Genomic DNA, 19,360 nt, shown 5'->3' with positions numbered 1-19,360 from the left:
AGAAGAACAATTTTTCTCCCTTCTCCTTGTAACAACCTTTTATGTACTTGAAAACTGTTATCATGTCCCCTCTCAGTCTTCTCTTCTCCAGACTAAACAAACACATTTTTTTTCAATCTTCCTTCATAGGTCATGTTTTCTAGACCTTTAATCATTTTTGTTGCTCTTCTCTGGACTTTCTCCAATTTGTCCACATCTTTCCTGAAATGTGGTGCCCAGAATTGGACACAATGCTCCAGTTGAGGCCTAATCATCATGGTGTAGAGCAGAAGAATTACTTCTCATGTCTTGCTTACAATACTCCTGCTAATACATCCCAGAATGATGTTTGCTTTTTTTACAACAGTGTTACACTGTTGACTCATGTTACTAATCATCTATGTGATTCTGATCCTGTGAAGACTTACATATGTGCTTAATTTTATTCATTGTGGGTGGTTCCACTAAACTCAATGGGACTGCTCATGGCGTGCAAAGCTAGCATGTGCATCAATAGTTGAAGGATTGGGACTTTAAAATGTCTTCTTCAATTCAGTCATCAGGTTGAAGAAATTTTATGACACAGGAAGTCCCATTCAAGTTATTGTTGTTATAGCTCTTAGAAAAAGATAGTACTGACATTTAATGGGACATTATTGTGCCAAATTTGCACCGAAATTGAAATTTTACAAAACCTAAAAAATAAAGATATCTTCATAAATTCCAGTGAGAACAGGTGTTTTTCATTAAAAAAAAAATCCCCTTCCATGTTTATAGCCCAGCCATTACAGTATTGTGCTAGTGACCAAGAAATAGAAAATGAGAACAACCAAATATGAAATGGATTCATTCACTTTCCTTGTTCGAGATATGAGGAATGGAGAAAGCAAAGAAAAGGTAAATTAGATTAGGTAGAATCTGACAGGATTAAAAAACACCTTAGTAACATAGGTAAGGAATTGTAAGTATTATTTTTTAACCTGGTAGTGTCCCTCTAAATGCTGTGTTGACTTCCTTTGTTGGAAACACTCTCAGACATATTAAGACTAGTTAGAAAACTCCAGATGTGTATTTCCACTTGATTTCTCAGACATGTACCCAGCCAGAAAAACCCCATGTGGGTATTTCCTCTTGATTCCTCAGCAAAAAAACATTCATATTAAAGAAAACAACAAAAAAACAATACTGAGCAGATGCAGAACATGTGAAAAAAGAAATTGGCCTGTCCTCCTATAAGCTAGGGGTAGGCAGGATGTGCAGAGCAGGTGTGGGAGCCCAGATTTATTTGTGTGCCTGAGGGACATCAGCTTACACAGGATGCTGTATCTATGACATCCCTTCTCATACCAGTAAAAAACTGCAGAACTTCTGAATATAGCTGAGAAACAACTCACTAAACTTTGGCCTAGCTAATGATTTTTATGAAATAATTTGATTTTACTCAAGCAACAAGAATTTTATTTAATCAAGTCACAAGGAGAAGGCAGACCTCAAAAGGGATGGATTTTAAGCATGTCAATGAAAGGAAGAAGGAAATTGGATTTTTTTTTTTAAATCTCTAGCTTCAAAAGGGTGGATATCTTAATAGAAAATGAACATGTACTTGATACTACTTTAAGGAAACAGCACTTTCTATGTGGTGACACTTTTACATCAAATGCAGGAGAAGCTATGTGTTCATTTGATTTCCAGGGTGATAGGACATTGTTTCTTACAGACATATCGTGTGCAGAGGTAACTGACAGGTGGAGAGAGTGGAGCTGAGTCTAAAAAGATCAGCATGGCTATAATGGTGTCTGTCAAGTAATTTCATGGGCATGAATTGTCTCCTGGAGATCTGCATATGAGGTGGCACTCTGTGTCTGCCTCTACATCTGCAGCATCCTTCCTTCTCCCTGGTCTCCTATGGATGCCTTTCCAGGGTATTACATAGATTATTTGAACCAGCCAAGGATCAGAAGCCCACACATACGGCTTAGCGCCCACTTTGCCTGCTTTCCCTGATATTGGACCTGGCACATTTTGGCTGGATTGGAGGACCTGATCTGTGTGAGAAGCAGATTGACTGCAAGTTTGAACTTGCCTGATTTTACTGGGTATCTTCCAGCAAGGGAATAACCCACTCCAGAAGTCCTCCATGACTACTCAGAAACCTGGGCACTATTCTCAGAAGTGGGTTGATATTAATTGTAATTTCCAAAATAGAACCAAATGGCCATTAATATATCTATTTTATTGCTAGTAATTATGGTAACTACTGAAAAAAAGAAAAGGAGTGGAGGAACCATTATGTAACCCTATAAACTAATTGAAAAGGAATTTCCACATCTGTAATAAACTGATTCTGCCACTGGCTAAATTCTGTTGAATGAATCCTGCAATGTTGCTCAATCTACTACAAGAGAGGGAGTATTGCAGTCCTTAGAGCAGGGGACTTGACATCAGTGAGACACTGGAGTGGAGAGGAGGGGAATTATAGAGCCCTGGGAAGGCAGTTAAGGCTCTCCTCCTGCAGGAATAAGAGGGGAATGTTTGCTTATTACACTGTAGAAGTTCCTGAGATCAAGCGGAAGAAAGGGCTTAGGTATAAGGTTTGGCTATTTGAGAATCTCCTGCTGCCAAAGGGAATCGGCTGCTTATACTTGTTGCATTTGTCCGATAAATCAAACCTCAGCAGGGAGATGTTGTTTGAACCATGCAGGTTGGAGGAGTACGCCTTCATTGGGGAGCCAAAAAGATGAGAGAGGAGATACATAACAGGGTAAGATAACCGTATTAGATCTCTCAAGTTTGAAAAATAAGCCCATGTTTTCAAAGCACTTTGAGTTTTCCTGGTAAAAGGTGCTATTAGCAGTGCAAAATGTTATTCCCCTTTAATGCAGCGTGTCGGTGATCTGGTGATTAAATTCACACATCTGAAAGTTACTCGGCACGAGGACCAGAAAAGCTATTGAAATCAAATACTGTTTTGGAAGTGATCACTGTACCATGATCTCATATTGTGTATCTGTCTGTCTATCTTCTAGCAGTCCAATCCTGTAAAGTGCTAAAATCTGAGCACGTCCTGTAAATGCTGAGTGCCCTTAACCCAATGAAGCCAATAACTGGGCCAAATTCTGAGGTCCTTCCTCAGTTTTTGTTCTCCCATTATAGTAATGGGAGCTCTGTCTGAGTAAGCCAAGTAAAGGAATCGGGATTTGACCTGATTTGATTTGAGGACATTTATCCCATCACAGGGATGGGATTTGAGGACATTCATCTCATCACAGGAAAAGCACAACATCTTGATAATGTGTGACAGTGAATGTGTTGTAGATGCCTAGCACCGTCGTTTTTGTTACCTGGTAAGTTATATCTTTCAGGTTTGCATGTTTTGACTGAGCATTCGCCTTATTTTTCCCTCTGAATTTGATATGATGTGCATCGATTGTGAAGTGGTTGGGTGGATTTTAGATCACAACACAGTTTTCCTAGTCAGATTAACATTGCCATGAGAGATCTACCAATTTTAAGTGCTCTTGCTCACAGTCAGACCAAGAAAATGAAGGGGTTAATTACCCAGGTAGCACTTTCCAAAATCTTCCTTCTTCCTCAAGGCATTGGAGAAGGAGGGAGGAAGAGAGGACAATGTGGACTGAATGCGAGTGTGGTTACCAGACAAACACAAGCTCAAATAATTGAATTTCAATACTTTTTGCACCTAACAGTGTGGTTTTTATGTCCTAATTGTTTTTCCACAGTTTGGATTAAATTGACACCAGTCAATATGGTACATTTTTAGTTTTATTTTTTTATTTATTATACAAAGAATTGATCCTACTTGCCTAGAACAAGATTGTGAGCCCCTTAATAACACTGTGGAGCAGTGCCTCACAAGAGACATGGAACTACTTATATGGATGTGACTGCTCCATCCAGAGTGGTTTGGCTCAGTGGTTTGGACATTGGCCTGCTAAGCACAGGGTTGTGAGCTCAATCCTTGAGGGGGCCATTTAGGGAATGGTTTTAGGCCAAAAATTGGGGATTAGTCCTGCTTTGAGCAGGGGGTTGGACTAGATGACCTCCTGAGGTCCCTTCCAGCCCTGATATTCTATGATTCTATGCTCATCAGTGCAAGAACAGGACTCACAAATCTGGCCCTTGGTGAGTGCTCTTATGCTATTAGTTTCCTAGGGTCTGCAGCACTGCTGAGGTGGAGAGTGGCCATAGGTGAAAGAACAGCAAAGGATAGAGATTGCAGAGATCCCTGCTACTAGACTCATGCATTTCAATTGGCTATAGGAAACAGGCTTTGCCATGTTACCCTGCACTCCTTTCCAGTCATGGCAGTGCAGCAGATTCATAAATCTGCTGCCATTGGCTCACTGCTCCAGGCTGAATGCTGTGACTCCATGGGTGATGGTCACAGACTTTATAGTATATGTTAAAGCAGCCTAAAGCATTTTCCCTGTGGCTAGTCCGTAGTTGGGAGCATACACTGGACTGTGACTCATCCTTGATATCTCTCCAGGCTTTACTCTGTTTTTCTGAACTGAACTGGATTTCTCATTTTTGTGTAGATGGAGTTAAGTAGAATGGACAAATAGCCTACTTGGCCCCTTTTCTTCTTCTGTTGTTTCTTCTTTCTTTGCTCTGTGGCGCTGGACGACATCTACATTCTAGACTTTATTCCAGGCCTTATAACTAGATAGCATAGTAAATCTCTGTGTTGTAAATCTCATTTAGAACATTATAATCCCACACCATTAGCCTGAAAGTGAACTGAACTACATATGAACCTATTAAATACATCACCTAATGAGTATGCCACCCTGACTCTCTTAGATGAAACTGGGAAATACAGGCAAAACAAGGCAACTGGAATATTTCAGTCATACCTATCCTACAAATTAGAGCAAAAAATAATATTAAAACTATGAAAGGTCACATCTGATTTCTGTGGCTGAACTGCTGCATCTTATTAACCTTAGGGAAACTGCTGTGATGGAAATGTACTGTCTAGCCATTAACAATCCAAAATCAGATACTGAGCCTGAAAAAAAGAAGGTGGGGGTCGGAAAGAAAGTACAACAATTTGTTTTACTATAATTTCCTTGTTCCACAGTTCACATTTTTAATGTGCTCTGTGTAATAGTACACTGAAGTGATGAATTTGATGGTTGTAGAGTGGCTTCATGTCAGTACTATTCAGCATTCTATCTGCTAGATCTAGACACTTATTTCATGATCATCCTTTTTTTTTTCCCGTCTAACAACATGTAAAGGGGATAAAAGCTGGTTTTGGATCCCAGGCTATGTTTGTAGGGATGAATTTTTGTACATAAATAGTTGGCTGAGAATTGAGGCGATACATGCAAAGATAAATGTACTTGCTCAGGATGAAAAGAAGGGGAAAAATATGCTACAAACATTTTTCCAAAAATGCATTGTATATCTTTAAAAAAAATGTACATATGTTACTTTTAGGTTTAAGCCACTCCCACACGCCCTCACTACTGCAGGTAAAGAAGTAGTGATGCCTATATTTAAGGTTGCCTAACACTTGCCATTTTAACCCTCAATTTTCAATTACTCAATTCTTTAACAAACTTTAACCCTTTGGTCTGAAATTTTCTATGATTGGTCTTTGGCTCAAGATTGATTAGTTGTGTAAGTCTGAGCAAAAGTGGTGTAATCATTCCTGAATGTGTGTGAGGGTGGGAGTGGGGGTGAGGACAGGGGTGGCATAATATATCTTTGACTTGTTTCACCTATACTTTGTCCACTAATTTATCATCCCCAGGACAATGTATAACATTCCAAACTGCTGACGAGTTTCAAACCACTAGCATTTATAAAATCATCCTGCCACAATAGTAATTCTATTGCTACTATTCTTTCAAATGTAAAATTTCCCCTGTAAATATAAATGTGTAACTGTAAATAAAGATTTACTAGTGTGCTATATACCCTGCCTAGTCTACTTCTTTGTATCTCTCTCTCAAATTTGAACTCATTGCTAGCTTTGTTCCTGTATCATTATTTATTTCAGATAACAATAGCAACAAAACAAACAGTGCTCTCGCCCACATATAAATTTTCTCCACCATATTGCACACATGCCCACCCTGGGTACTTATTCTTATTTACAGTAGAAAAATATGTCAGGGCTGCACTGTGCAAGGAGATGTACAGACACATAGTAAGAAATGCTCCCTGCCCCAAAGTCCTTTCAATCTAAATGAACAAGCCAAACAAAGGAATTATTATTCCCATGTTACAGCTAGGTAGGCACAGAAAGATTAAGTAATATGTCCAAGATCACTCAGGAAGTCTATAGCAGAGCAGGGACCTGAACCCACATGTCTTGAGTCCTATACCCATGTCTTAACCTCAAAGCTGTCCATCTTCTCTGTATAGACTTCTTGTGGTAAGCCCTGTCATTCCTCTTCCATCCCCACTCTGTTGATTTGCTGCCTCCTGTGTATTAAAAAGTTAGTTCCTAGTCATGCAACTGGAATTGCACAGGTGGATGGTTTCACCTGCACAGGCCCCATTGACTTCACAGGGATTGTGTTTGGGCCCAGGGCTCTTACTGCACAGATCCAATAGCAGTAGCGGGCCCTCAGGTTGTAAGTTCTTCAACACCATGGATGAAATTCAGGCTTCTGTGATCTCCGTAGCAAAACTCCCTTTGATCTCAATGGGGCCAAGATTTCACTCCATATCTTCCTATCTCTAATGTGTGGCACTCTGTCTGGCACTGTAAGGGAAATACATTAACAATAATTAAAATGGAGTAAAGCTGAAAAATCCTGAACTGGCAATATTGGATTGATCCTCTTTATTTAAAAGGAAAAAAAAGATAAAAAAAAGACCAGTGTCCCCAACCTTAAATTGTACCTACAGGATTCCAGCAGAGTTTTTTTGTTTGCTTTTACTTGGATACAAAAGATAAGCAATGTACCAAAAGAAATCCATTGCCTACCAAAAGAATATCTATAAGTGCTGAAGCTCAGAGTACTTCTACAGCAAATCCTTGTCTTTATCTTCGCTTTTTGGTGCTGGAAATAGCGTCAGCATGGACAAGAATGGGGTTGTTTTTAGAAACTTGAGACAGGAGAAAGAACATCATTTTCACTGTCATTTGCACTTATTAACCTTGAAAAGCACATTTTGAAAAGTGTTTTTCTAAACTGTGAATTTGCCATTGCATTAAAAGCTTTTTTTCCTTCATCCTAACATGGATAAAGGGCATAAGAAACAGAAAAGGCATAGAAGGCAGAGACAGCACCAAAAGGGCAAAGTTGAAATACAGTTCTGAATGCCACTTACTGTAGTCTTGATACCCATATAATCAACCAAGTTTACCAACTGTGTGGAGGAATTGCGGGAGTTGTTGGGAAAGAAAGTCATATAGTGGGCAAAAGAAAATACAATTCTTTTCTACAGTATCTGGTTTTGTTAAATCTCTTCTACTTATGTGATGAAATAGTGCATAAATGTTTTGTAAAAATGTTTTGTTCCCTTCTATACATCTCTCTTAGTAGAGTATAGGGGTGACCATGAGCTGGGTGTGAGAAAGAGAACAAGATGGGTGTGAGTTTGGTATGAAAATATGTATCAGAGCTACAAAAATAAATCAGGGAAATGAAATGGAGAAAAGGAGGTGGGAAAGGAAAAAAATGGGTTGGGGGATCAAAAGAAGAAAAGAACTTCAGGGACCTCATTTTTCCATTTCACTGCACCATGTGTAGTTGTTTGTACTAGTACAAAGTGAATGTAAAATGCTGCCATTATGACTTGGAAGCATTTTATATCCACTCTGCCACTTTGCACTGGCCTAAATGACTCCACAAGATGCAGGGGAATGGAGAATCAGACCACAGGTCTGCTGTTAATAGAAAAGAGCAAGAAAAGATAAATGTAGGCAAACAGCAGCTTCCCTCTATCTCTGCTCCCATTTCATTCTTTGATAGATTCCACTCCATCTCTTTGTATCATTTTAAGAGACATCTTCTTAGCCAACACCCTACATCATCTTAATTCCCATCTCACCTACACCACAGTAAATGAGGAGTAACTCCATGTAAACACTTTGTTACCCTCATGTGAGGCAGATCAGAATCAAGCCCTAATAATGTCTAGCACTTGAAAGATGTCTAAGTTGTCAGTAACTATGACAACTGTTCCCTTTTCCTCAAGCTTTCATATTCAATGACACTGCGATGACATGGTGATCCAATTTTGTAGGTCCACTTATCTCAATTAGCCAAAGAAGATAGTAAAAACAGCCATAGTCTGAAGCAGGTTCTCAAAATCTTGGAGATTTTCAGCTCCAAACCAAAGCTATCATCCAGGGAGATGAAAAAAATTACCATTTCCCATATGAGCAAAATAATTAACAAAAAGGCCCTCCAGAGATTAGCAAGAAAAATGCTTTATAGCTCTCCAGCAGGCCTCTAATAAAGGAATCTGCCCCCATTGCTTGCATCAGGCCTCTGGTACGGGTTAGATGGATGGAAAGACTTCCCTATAATTACAGACATCCAGGGACCTATTTTTATCTTGGTCCCAATATTTTTCTAAATTGTGAATTTGCTATTGCATTAAAAGCTTTTTTTCCTTCATCCTAACACGGATAAAGGGCATAAGAAACAGAAAAGGCATAGAAGGCAGAGACAGCACCAAAAGGGCAAAGTTGAAATACAGTTCTGAATGCCACTTACTGTAGTCTTGATACTCATATAATCAACCAAGTTTACCAACCGTGTGGAGGAATTGTGGGAGTTGTTGGGAAAGAAAGTCATATAGTGGGCAAAAGAAAATACAATTCTTTTCTGTGGTATCTGTTTTTTTAAAATCTCTCCTACTTATGTGATGAAATAGTGCATAAATGTTTTGTAAAAATGTTTTGTTTGAAACAATGGGGGCGGCTGGTGGTCATGAAAGGGATTTTCTCCAACCCTAGAGCAGTAGGTGCTCTCATATCCTGTGTGGCCCCTGCAGATGAAACACAGAGACGACAAGGATCCTGTAGAGAAAAGGAAGCTAGGAACTCTTCAAGAACTCTTTTATTGTTGACTAACTCCCTATAGTATATATGTTAAACACAGTAAATTCTATATATTAAAAATAACAAGTTTCGGAAGGGATGTAGACCTTCATGCCTTAGGGCTTAAGCCAGTCTCTACTTACTGGAGTTAGAAGGAAACTTTGCTGAGGGGAGTTAACCCATAATTGTCTACTGCATGATTTCTTGCACTTCCTCTGTAGCATATGTTACTGATCACTGTCAGAAACAGGATACTGAAGAAGATGGACCTCTGGTTTGATGTAGTATGGCTGTTCCTATGTTCTAATAACTAGAATAATATAGACTAGGTAACATAAAATAAAATGTTTAGCCTTCTATGTCCACTTCATTTACAAAATGGGCAGATGCCTAAATTAGCCACTGTGTGAATTATTGTATAATCATTTATTACATGTCTAGCTTTACATACAATATCAGTCTTGTGACAACAAACCAGGGCATGAACAATGAAGCATCCTTACTTGTAATCCATATGAACTATTAAAATGTGAGAACACTGCAAGAGAAGTCGTAAAAGTGTTTCAAACTTGCCTCATTTATCGAGAAACATACAAGTCATTAAAATGTTAGCAATTCTGATTAGTTTTATGCAGATTTTAAATTACAGCTGATTAAATTTAATCTCCCATTTATTCTGAATAGAAAACCTGCATCAAGCTTGCTTCAGCAATGCAAGTTGCAATCATTAAGTCAGTGTTCAATAAAACGTAAAGGTTGGTGGTATAAGTGGAAAAAATACTGAACTTTCACAGTTAATTCAGGTAGCAGTAAACCTGGGCTGATTCCAGATCTGCAGGAAGAGTTGATACTGTGTGTTCCTATTCAGCTTTGAATTTTGCTTTCAAATAATAAATAAAAATGAAGTGTTGTTTTGACTGTTCAGCATTCAGTGTATTTTCTGTGATTAAACATTATATTTATATACTACCAAGAGTAAAATAAGAAATATATATATATCCACTGAATTGTTTTATTCATAGGCATCCACCAAAATCCTGGTACACAGCAACAGGGGTAAAGGGTGGGAAAAGGCTTATCAGTTGAAGCTGTGAAGAGGCGCTGGGGATGTCCTTGATATATTTATGCACATACCAAGTTTGATCAGGAAAGAGGATGAGCTCCTCCTAGAAGTCGAAGGTCCCACTGAAGTAAATGGGAGTTGATGGCTCTGAACACCGTGTAGAAACAAGGCCACATCCCATCAGTGGACCGTGTTGATTGTTCCTTCTTTAAGTAAGAATAATCTGCACAGGAATTTCTGGATGAAGCTACTAGTGGCCAGAATACAGAATTTGGCAATAAATGAGGGTCCTCCTGCTGGATGGTATTATTAAAATACATTTGAATAGTGGTTGCCTGTAGAAGTCAGCAGTTTCCAGGTGTAGTTCCCCTGCTCGTGTAAACATACTTGCGCTAGCTCTCATAAATAGCAGCTTAACCACAGTAGCACCGTTTGCAGAAGTGGAGACAGGCCTTAGCTGTACCCAGTGCATTCCCACAGGCTTCAGGCAGGCTTGTATTTGACTTGGCTAAGCTGCACCTTCACTGCTGCTACCTATGCTGTATGGTTACACTTCCGTTTATACGTGAGCTAGATTGATGAGAGCTAGCATGAATCTGTGTAGATAAGCAGGGGAATCACACCCCTAGCTCGTAGTGTAGACGTAGCCTGAGACATTGTTGTGTAGTCTCCCTCAGCACTTCCTTCCCAGTGATAGCAAGTATGAAAGGAAGGTGCTGGCCATATCCCTCAACTGACTAATGACTCCACTTTTACCATGTTAAAAACTGCCAATTGACTGTCTTCTTTCCCCCTTGTGCTTCACAGCTCAGATGCCAAGCTGGTATTGAACAGCGTAACTGCACTGATTTCAAAAGAGCTATGTTGATTTACTGCAGTTGAAGATCTGGCTCAAGGAATAGAAACACTTAGATTGTGAACTCTACTTAGATTAAAAGCTCTTTGGGTCAGGGACTGTCTTTTAGTTCTGTTTTGTCCAGTGCTTGACACAATGGGGTCCTAGGTGCTACAGGAATACAAATAAATAATACTAAAATAGCCACACTGTGGCTATTTTCTACTCAGGTGTCCTAGCTGTGTGTTTGGGGAGGTATTCCCAGTGCCCTCTTTCCCCCAGCTTACTCACTGGGCAGGCACAATCTGACCTTGCATATTATTATATCATTGCAGTTCACATGTGCTGAAATCGCCCAAATAAACTCTGAGTGATCTGGATGGTTTCCTTTTCTATTACAACTCAGAAGCAAAAGAAGAAGAAATCACTTCTATCCACTCATATGCTGGTTAACAGCAAAATGACACTCAACTCTGGCAAGGGAATAATAAGCAGATGTGTCCATCAGAGGGATACATTTTGATAACTGGCAGAAACTGTATGTTGGAATTTACAATAGAACTTTCAATGGAATTGAGTGTTAATCACAAACCTTTTACTCAGTCTTGCCAGATTCCCTGGGGGATTTCACATGAGCTGTGGAAGTATTTGGGGTTTACATTTTCATAGTGATCCTTGCAATCTTCTTCCTGTTTGGCAGCAATGAGGGAATTAGTGAAGTAAGCTCTGAATACATCAAGGGTTGAAAAAGATTACTTTGATACAAAGAAGGATATGTCTTTGCAGTCATGTAAAGAGTCACCTCATCATTATTAGCAAACAGTCTTGGAAACAATGTCCCTAACAGATATATAATGCTCACATAAGCATATATAAACTTGGGAAACTAATTAGGGATAATTGTTAGGGTAGATGTTTCCTGTTGAGGAATCAATAGGGAAGAATGATTATGGGGTAAGAAGGATTCACTGAGATATTATCTTGAAGAATTGTTAGTCCTCTCAGCTGTAAATAATCATGCCTTCTGTCAAGGTTCCTCCCCCACTCTGAACTCTAGGGTACAGATGTGGGGACCTGCATGAAAAAACCTCCTAAGCTTATCTTTACCAGCTTAGGTCAAAACTTCCCCAAGGTACAAAATATTCCCCCCCCCCCGTTGTCCTTGGACTGGCCGCTACCACCACCAAACTAATACTGGTTACTGGGGAAGAGCTGTTTGGACGCGTCTTTCCCCCCAAAATACTTCCCAAAACCCTGCACCCCACTTCCTGGACAAGGTTTGGTAAAAAGCCTCACCAATTTGCCTAGGTGACTACAGACCCAGACCCTTGGATCTTAAGAACAATGAACAATCCTCCCAACACTTGCACCCCCCATTTCTTGGGAAATGTTGGATAAAAAGCCTCACCAATTTGCATAGGTGACCACAAACCCAACCCTTGGATCTGAGAACAATGAAAAAGCATTCAGTTTTTTACAAGAAGACTTTTAATAGAAAATAGAAGTAAATAGAAATAAAGAAATCCCCCCTGTAAAATCAGGATGGTAGATATCTTACAGGGTAATTAGATTCAAAAACATAGAGAACCCCTCTAGGCAAAACCTTAAGTTACAAAAAAGATACACAGACAGAAATAGTTATTCTATTCAGCACAATTCTTTTCTCAGCCATTTAAAGAAATCATAATCTAACACATACCTAGCTAGATTACTTACTAAAAGTTCTAAGACTCCATTCCTGGTCTATCCCCGGCCAAGACGACTACAGACAGACCCAGACCTTTTGTTTCTCTCCCTCCTCCCAGCTTTTGAAAGTATCTTGTCTCCTCATTGGTCATTTTGGTCAGGTGCCAGCGAGGTTACCTTTAGCTTCTTAACCCTTTACAGATGAGAGGAGCTTTCCCCTGGCCAGGAGGGATTTCAAAGGGGTTTACCCTTCCCTTTATATTTATGACACCTTCACACATAGATCATGCAAACTGAGAATGTATAGAAATGACATCAGAACATGTGTTTCTTTGGCAAAGAGGTTTCCTTTGTCTAAAACCGTATACATTGACACAGGTGTGGGAACTTAGTTAGGGAATAAAAACTGTGCATCCCTCTAGAAATAGTGAAGGAGAGACACAGAGCCAGCTATTTATCAATCACAACAGCGGGTGGCAATATATCTATTTCTTTCTGTATTCTGTACAGTGCTGTACTAATCTGTAATTGACATTCTTTGTTTAAATAATTCCAGTTGAGCCTGTTATTTGATAATCTTGAGTCATTAACTCAGACATGCAACACCTTTGAAGCATTCCCCTTTGGCCATCAGATACCACTTCCATACCTCTTAAATGTGTCTGACTTAATTTAAAAGGACATTTCTCACATTAGCTCCAAAGTTACCAATGTTTGGAACAAATTTGGTCTCCTTTCACTTTTACTGCTAAAATGTGTTTATGTGAGAAATAAGGAATTATGAAACTGAGGTTACAGAGTTATTTAAACTGAAAGGATGAATCCCACATCATCTTTATTTTCCTGCTTGAATAATTCTTTGGGTCCATCATTTTGGGGTTTTATCACAAATTGCATCCCATATTTGGCCTTGGCAGGTATGTATGCAGCTTGTTACTATACTGTGTAACCTACATCATCTCATCAGGGCACAGTATCTGATCTCCATGATACACAATAGGGTCAACATCCCTTTTATAGCCCCAGAATCCAGCCCCTCCCTTTTTGAGCAGTTGAGCCATATCCCTTCTGTCACTCAGGGTACATCCACACTTCATTCACAGGTGTGACTGCAGCACAGGTAGACATCCCAGAGTTAGCTTTGATCTAGTTAACTAGAATAAGAATAGCAGGGAAGCCACAGCTGCATAGGTGGTAGTATGGGCTGTACCACCCCATCAGCACCCTGGGAATCTACACGAGCTGATAGTCCGTGCCGCAAGAAAGCTTCTACAGCAGTGGAGGTGGCAGGGGAAGGATTTCCCCCCATATGAGGATAGTTCCTTCTGTAGAGGACTTAAATGGGATTATTCACATTTAAAGTTAAGAATGTGCTTTGGTGATTAGTTGGGTTAGAGCCTGTCATTTATGTTTCATTATATTTAGCAATATAAAAATACACAAATTGAATAATCAGAATCAGACCCAGCGCTACTTTCCCCTAACAATAAACACAAGACTCTATTAGAATAGGAAAACTACTATGTCTCTCTGTGATTCATTGCAGAGCTTCTTCCTACAACCTTCCCATGGCTCTTTTGCTTGGCTTCCCGCTATAGCTGAAAGAAATCATACACTTATCATTACAATGGCAGAATCCTCCCCTAACATAACATTTCTGATATGCAGACCCCCCCCCGCAATAAGTACAGGAGATATGAAATACTTATAAATATGCTAAGCAACCATTTTAATTCCTATTTTAATGCTGGTTGTAGTCATTGCAGTGGGTCTGATTCTGATTATATTCCCAAATCAAGAGCAACTCAAAAGAAGTCAGTGGAGTGACACCAATCCAAAACCTGGGCAAGGCAGATAAGCATCTAGCCCACTAAATCCATTTTCATTTAGAACTACCATAATAATTATAAATGAGTTATAATGAGATCTCTTTGCCAGAGAATTCTCTCTCCAGGCTTCCTTGGCATGCAGACAGTGTAGTTTCTATCTTTATTATGACAAGTCAAAGAGGTATCGTTTTCTAGTTTAATAAACAAAAGTAAGTTGTAAAGGGTTGTTTTATTGTCATTCTAAAAGAAATAATGAATCTTTCTACTGCCTGAACAGATTTATAATGGTTCATAAGACACCCTGTCTATGTACAAATTAGTTTCCTACATAATGTAGATATTGTTTGAAAAACACAGGAATATAAATCACGAATGTTTGACAGAGGTATGGAAGCATAAAATCCTTTGTCTTTTTAACCATTGATTGCATTAAGAATCATCTTCTGATTGATGTTTCTATTTATTCAATATTAAGTGAGATTTCATTTCACAAACCCTTCACCTAAATGTGACTATCAGCTGTAATCTGGATATGAGGTTTTTAATGCACAGCATTTATTTTAAGTTTTTTCCACACAAGTATCTGTGATTTCTGCAAAAGTCGCCTTTAAATAAAACCCAAAGATTCCTTCCAATACATTGAATTATTAAATGATTGAATAAATTGGTCCCAGCTGAAGCAATGATCACTTTCAGGAGTTGATGCTAGTACTAGTAGCATCCCAACACAGCATAGAAAGGAGGTGCTTTCCAGTGTTTTGGCACGTGTATACAGATAGGTATGTGTATGACATTGTTCAAAACGCGCTAAAAGTACATTGTAAAAACACTAGCTAAGAAAACCATTCAATATCATTTTCCACTAGAACCTTCAGAAAGGGAGGTGTGATTGGACATACCCCCGTCCCAATTCAGAGAGAGCTACACCTGCGGAGCCTGTGCCAACTGGAGGAAGCAAGTTTTAAAAGGAGAGCTTGTCACAGAAAGGGGTGACAGACAGAAGGAAAGCTATGATGCATCAGAAGCAGCTGTCTCTTACTGCAGAGTAGCTGAGAGAGAAACAGCTGATAAGCATCTGCTGCCCACAAAAACTTAACAGACCCAAGACAAGCTGATGATTGTGGGATAGGGATTGAAGGCTTACCCCAACCCCTGGTCTAGCTGTGCCAGACTGCCATGTACAAACCAGACTTACAAGGAAACTCGGAGACTGACTGTCCCCTTAAGCATGAGACTTCTCCCCGCAACCACCAGTAGAGAACCTGGAAAGGCTGGAGGAAGTTTCCAAGTGGGGAAAGTGTGACGGGTTCCCCCCAGGGTGCCACTAAGCCCCATGACCCACCAGACTGGGCTCCCTTTACACTGTAATGCTGTGACCAGCCTGACAAGCCCTCTCCCAGGCTCCAGCTTGCACTTTTACCAGCACACATACAGGGGCACATCCAACTGCAGTTACATGCAAACAGGTTCTTTAACCACTCCTACATGGGAAGGCACAGCTACTGCACCTTCCAGTTCCTAAGGCACGCACTTTGTCTCTGGAGTGTAAACCCAGAATTATACCAACTTGTGCTGCACAGAGAACAGTAAAGCATAAGCTCATGAAATTCACCCCCTCCCTCAATGTGGAGAGGAAATATACAACAGCTTTCTGCCCCAAGTTATGACTTCCACACACACTGGTTTCAGACAAATCAAAAACAAGTTTATTAACTACAAAAGATAGATTTTAAGTGATTATAAGGGATAGCAAATAGATCAAAGCAGATTACCTAGCAAATATACAAAAACGTAATCTAAGCTTAATAAAGTTTGTGGATGATACAAAGCTGGGAGGTATTGCCAATTTACAGAGAGATCGGGATATCATACGGGAAGATTTGGATGACCTTGTAAACTGGAGTAATAGTAATAGGATGAAATTTAATAGTGAGAAGTGTAAGGTTATGCATTTAGGGATTAATAACAAGAATTTTAGTTATAAGTTGGGGACGCCTCAATTAGGAGTAATGGAGGAGGAGAAGGACCTTGGAGTATTGGTTGATCATAGGATGACCTTGAGCCGCCAATGTGATATGGCCGTGAAAAAAGTTAATGCGGTCTTGGGATGCATCAGGAGAGGTATTTCCAGTAGAGATAAGGAGGTTTTAGTACCGTTATATAAGGCACTGGTGAGACTTCACCTGGAATACTGTGTGCAGTTCTGGTCCCCCATGTTTAAGAAGGATGAATTCAAACTGGAACAGGTACAGAGAAGGGCTACAAGGATGATCCGAGGAATGGAATATCTGTCTTATGAAAGGAGACTCAAGAAGCTTGGCTTGTTTAGCCTAACCAAAAGAAGGTTGAGGGGAGATATGATTGCTCTCTATAAATATATCAGAGGGATAAATACCGGAGAGGGAGAGGAATTATTTAAGCTCAGTACCAATATGGACACAATAACAAATGGATATAAACTGGCCACCAGGAAGTTTAGACTTGAAATTAGATGAAGGTTTCTAACCATCAGAGGAGTAAAGTTTTGGAATAGCATTCCAAGGGAAGCAGTGGGGGCAAAAGACCCATCTGGCTTTAAAATTAGACTTAATAAGTTTATGGAGGAGATGGTATGATGAGATAACATGATTTTGGCAATTAATTGATCTTTAAATATCCATGGTAAATAGGTCCAATGGCCTGTGATGGGATGTTAGATGGGGTGGGATGTGAGTTACTACAGAAAATTCTTTCCTGGGTATCTGGCTGGTGAATCTTTCCCATATGCTCAGGGTTTAGCTGATCGCCATATTTGGGGTCGGGAAGGCATTTTCGTCCAGGGCAGATTGGAAGAGGCCCTGGAGCTTTTTCGCCTTCCCCTGTAGCATGGGGCATGGGTCACTTGCTGGAGGATTCTCTGCTCCTTGAAGTCTTTAAACCACTATTTGAGGACTTCAATAGCTCAGACATAGGTGAGAGGTTTTTTGCAGGAGTGGGTGGGTGAGATTCTGTGGCCTGCGTTGTGCAGGAGGTCGGACTAGATGATCATAATGGTCCCTTCTGACCTTAATATCTATGAATCTATGAAAATGATTATGCAAGCAGGCTGCAGGCTCTTAAGGGGCAAGCTGCACTGGCTTATAACTTAGAGACCCCATGTGTTTTATTCACAGGCTAAAAATCCTTTTAGCCTGGGTCCAACACTTCGCCCCAGTTCAATCTTTGTTCCTCAGGTGTTTCCAGTTCTTCTTAGGCAGGGAGTCAGTGAAGAACCACAGTGATGTCACCCTGTGCCCTATATAGCTTTTGCCTATGGGAGGAACCCTTTGTTTCAAAACTTGGTTCCCACATCAGTCAGTGGAAAAACACTGGTATCCCAAGATGGAGTCCAGCACCAGGTGACCTGGTCACATGTCCCTGTAGTGTTACAGTGGCCATAAGTCATACGTTGCCTGTAGCATCCTCAGAAAGGCTCCCCAGCGGGAGATAAGTTTCTTCTAAGGCTTACTGGAAATGGCTCATTAACCTGAATGGGCCCTTCCCAAACCGCCATCTAGACTGAGTGTATTCTGCCTAGTGGGTGTTCCCCATGTGTAAACACATTTGTAATACAGATACATAGTCAATATTCCTAACTTCAGATACAAAAAATGATGCATGGATACAAATAGGATAATCATATTCAGTAAATCATAACCTTTTCAATGACAGGTTTCAGAGTAACAGCCATGTTCAACTTATCTTGTATAAAATACATTATAATTATACCATAATAATATCACTGTGAAGAATATGGGGTGCAGTGTCACAGAAAGAACTTTGGAAGGGGAAAGACTTTAAAGCTTTCTGAGTGTGACTCTGGAGAAAGACTCAGACTATCATAGGAAGGAAAAGAAAGAAAGATATCTACTCTTCTAACACTTAGATACATGGATCTCTGCATATTTGGTATTATAAACTTTCAGATACATTATGTATATATTAATTTTTCCAAATAAAAACTTTTAACTAAAGGTTATAGGCACAATATTTTAATTATCTCTAAAAATGGATAAAGGATGAATGCATCAGACTCTGATTCTAATTGCAAGACACCTATTGATTCAATGTTCTAATACAGACTTCAGCACCATCAACTCTAGTTGACACTTTCTACAAGAGTAGGGGTAAGTCTGCTAAAATTCAAACTTGGTTTATTACATTCTGCCAATCCAAATATACCTGCAGATTCAAGTGGATACAGTTTTCTTCATTTCCTTACCTAAAATGTTGTTTAATGTTGTCTCTGAGGCTAAAAAGCTGCTCTATTATAGTGCAGTGTTGGGTGAAGTGATTTGTGTATATGTCGTATAGAAGGTTGTGAATAGGGAAATCATACTGCCCTAGTCTAGTCTGACCTCCTGCGCATTGTAGGCCACAAGAACTTCACCCACTAACTCCTGTAATAGACCCCTAGATGTAATAGGTGAAACTCATAGCCCTCCCCATTTAGTGTCATGTCTCCAGCCCCTGGGGATTTTTGCTACTGGCAGTCACCGATGGGCCACACGTTATTGTAGGCAGTCCCATCATACCATCCCCTCCATAAACTTACCAAGCTCAGTCTTGAAGTCAGTTAGTTTTTTTGCCCCCACTGCTCTCTTTGGAAAGCTGTTCCAAACTTCAGTCTTCTGATGGTTAGAAATCTTTGCCTAATTTAGAGCCTAGTCTTGTTGATGGCCAGTTTATAGCCATTTTTTCTTCTGTCCAAATTGGTGCTCAACTTAAATAACTCCTCTCCCTCCCTGGTATTTATACCTCTGATGTATTTATTGAGAGCAACTATATCTCCCCTCAGCCTTCTTTTGGTTAGGTTAAACAAACCACGCTCTTTGAGTCTCCTCTCTTAAGGAAGGTATTCCATGGATCATCCCAGTAGCCCTTGGATCATCCCAGTAGCCCTTCTCTGCAGCTGT

Source organism: Eretmochelys imbricata, chromosome 1 (assembly GCF_965152235.1).
Source record: "Eretmochelys imbricata isolate rEreImb1 chromosome 1, rEreImb1.hap1, whole genome shotgun sequence".
Classification (NCBI taxonomy): domain Eukaryota; kingdom Metazoa; phylum Chordata; order Testudines; family Cheloniidae; genus Eretmochelys; species Eretmochelys imbricata.
The sequence above is the reverse complement of the archived record's forward strand: the minus strand, read 5'-3'. Positions refer to the sequence as shown.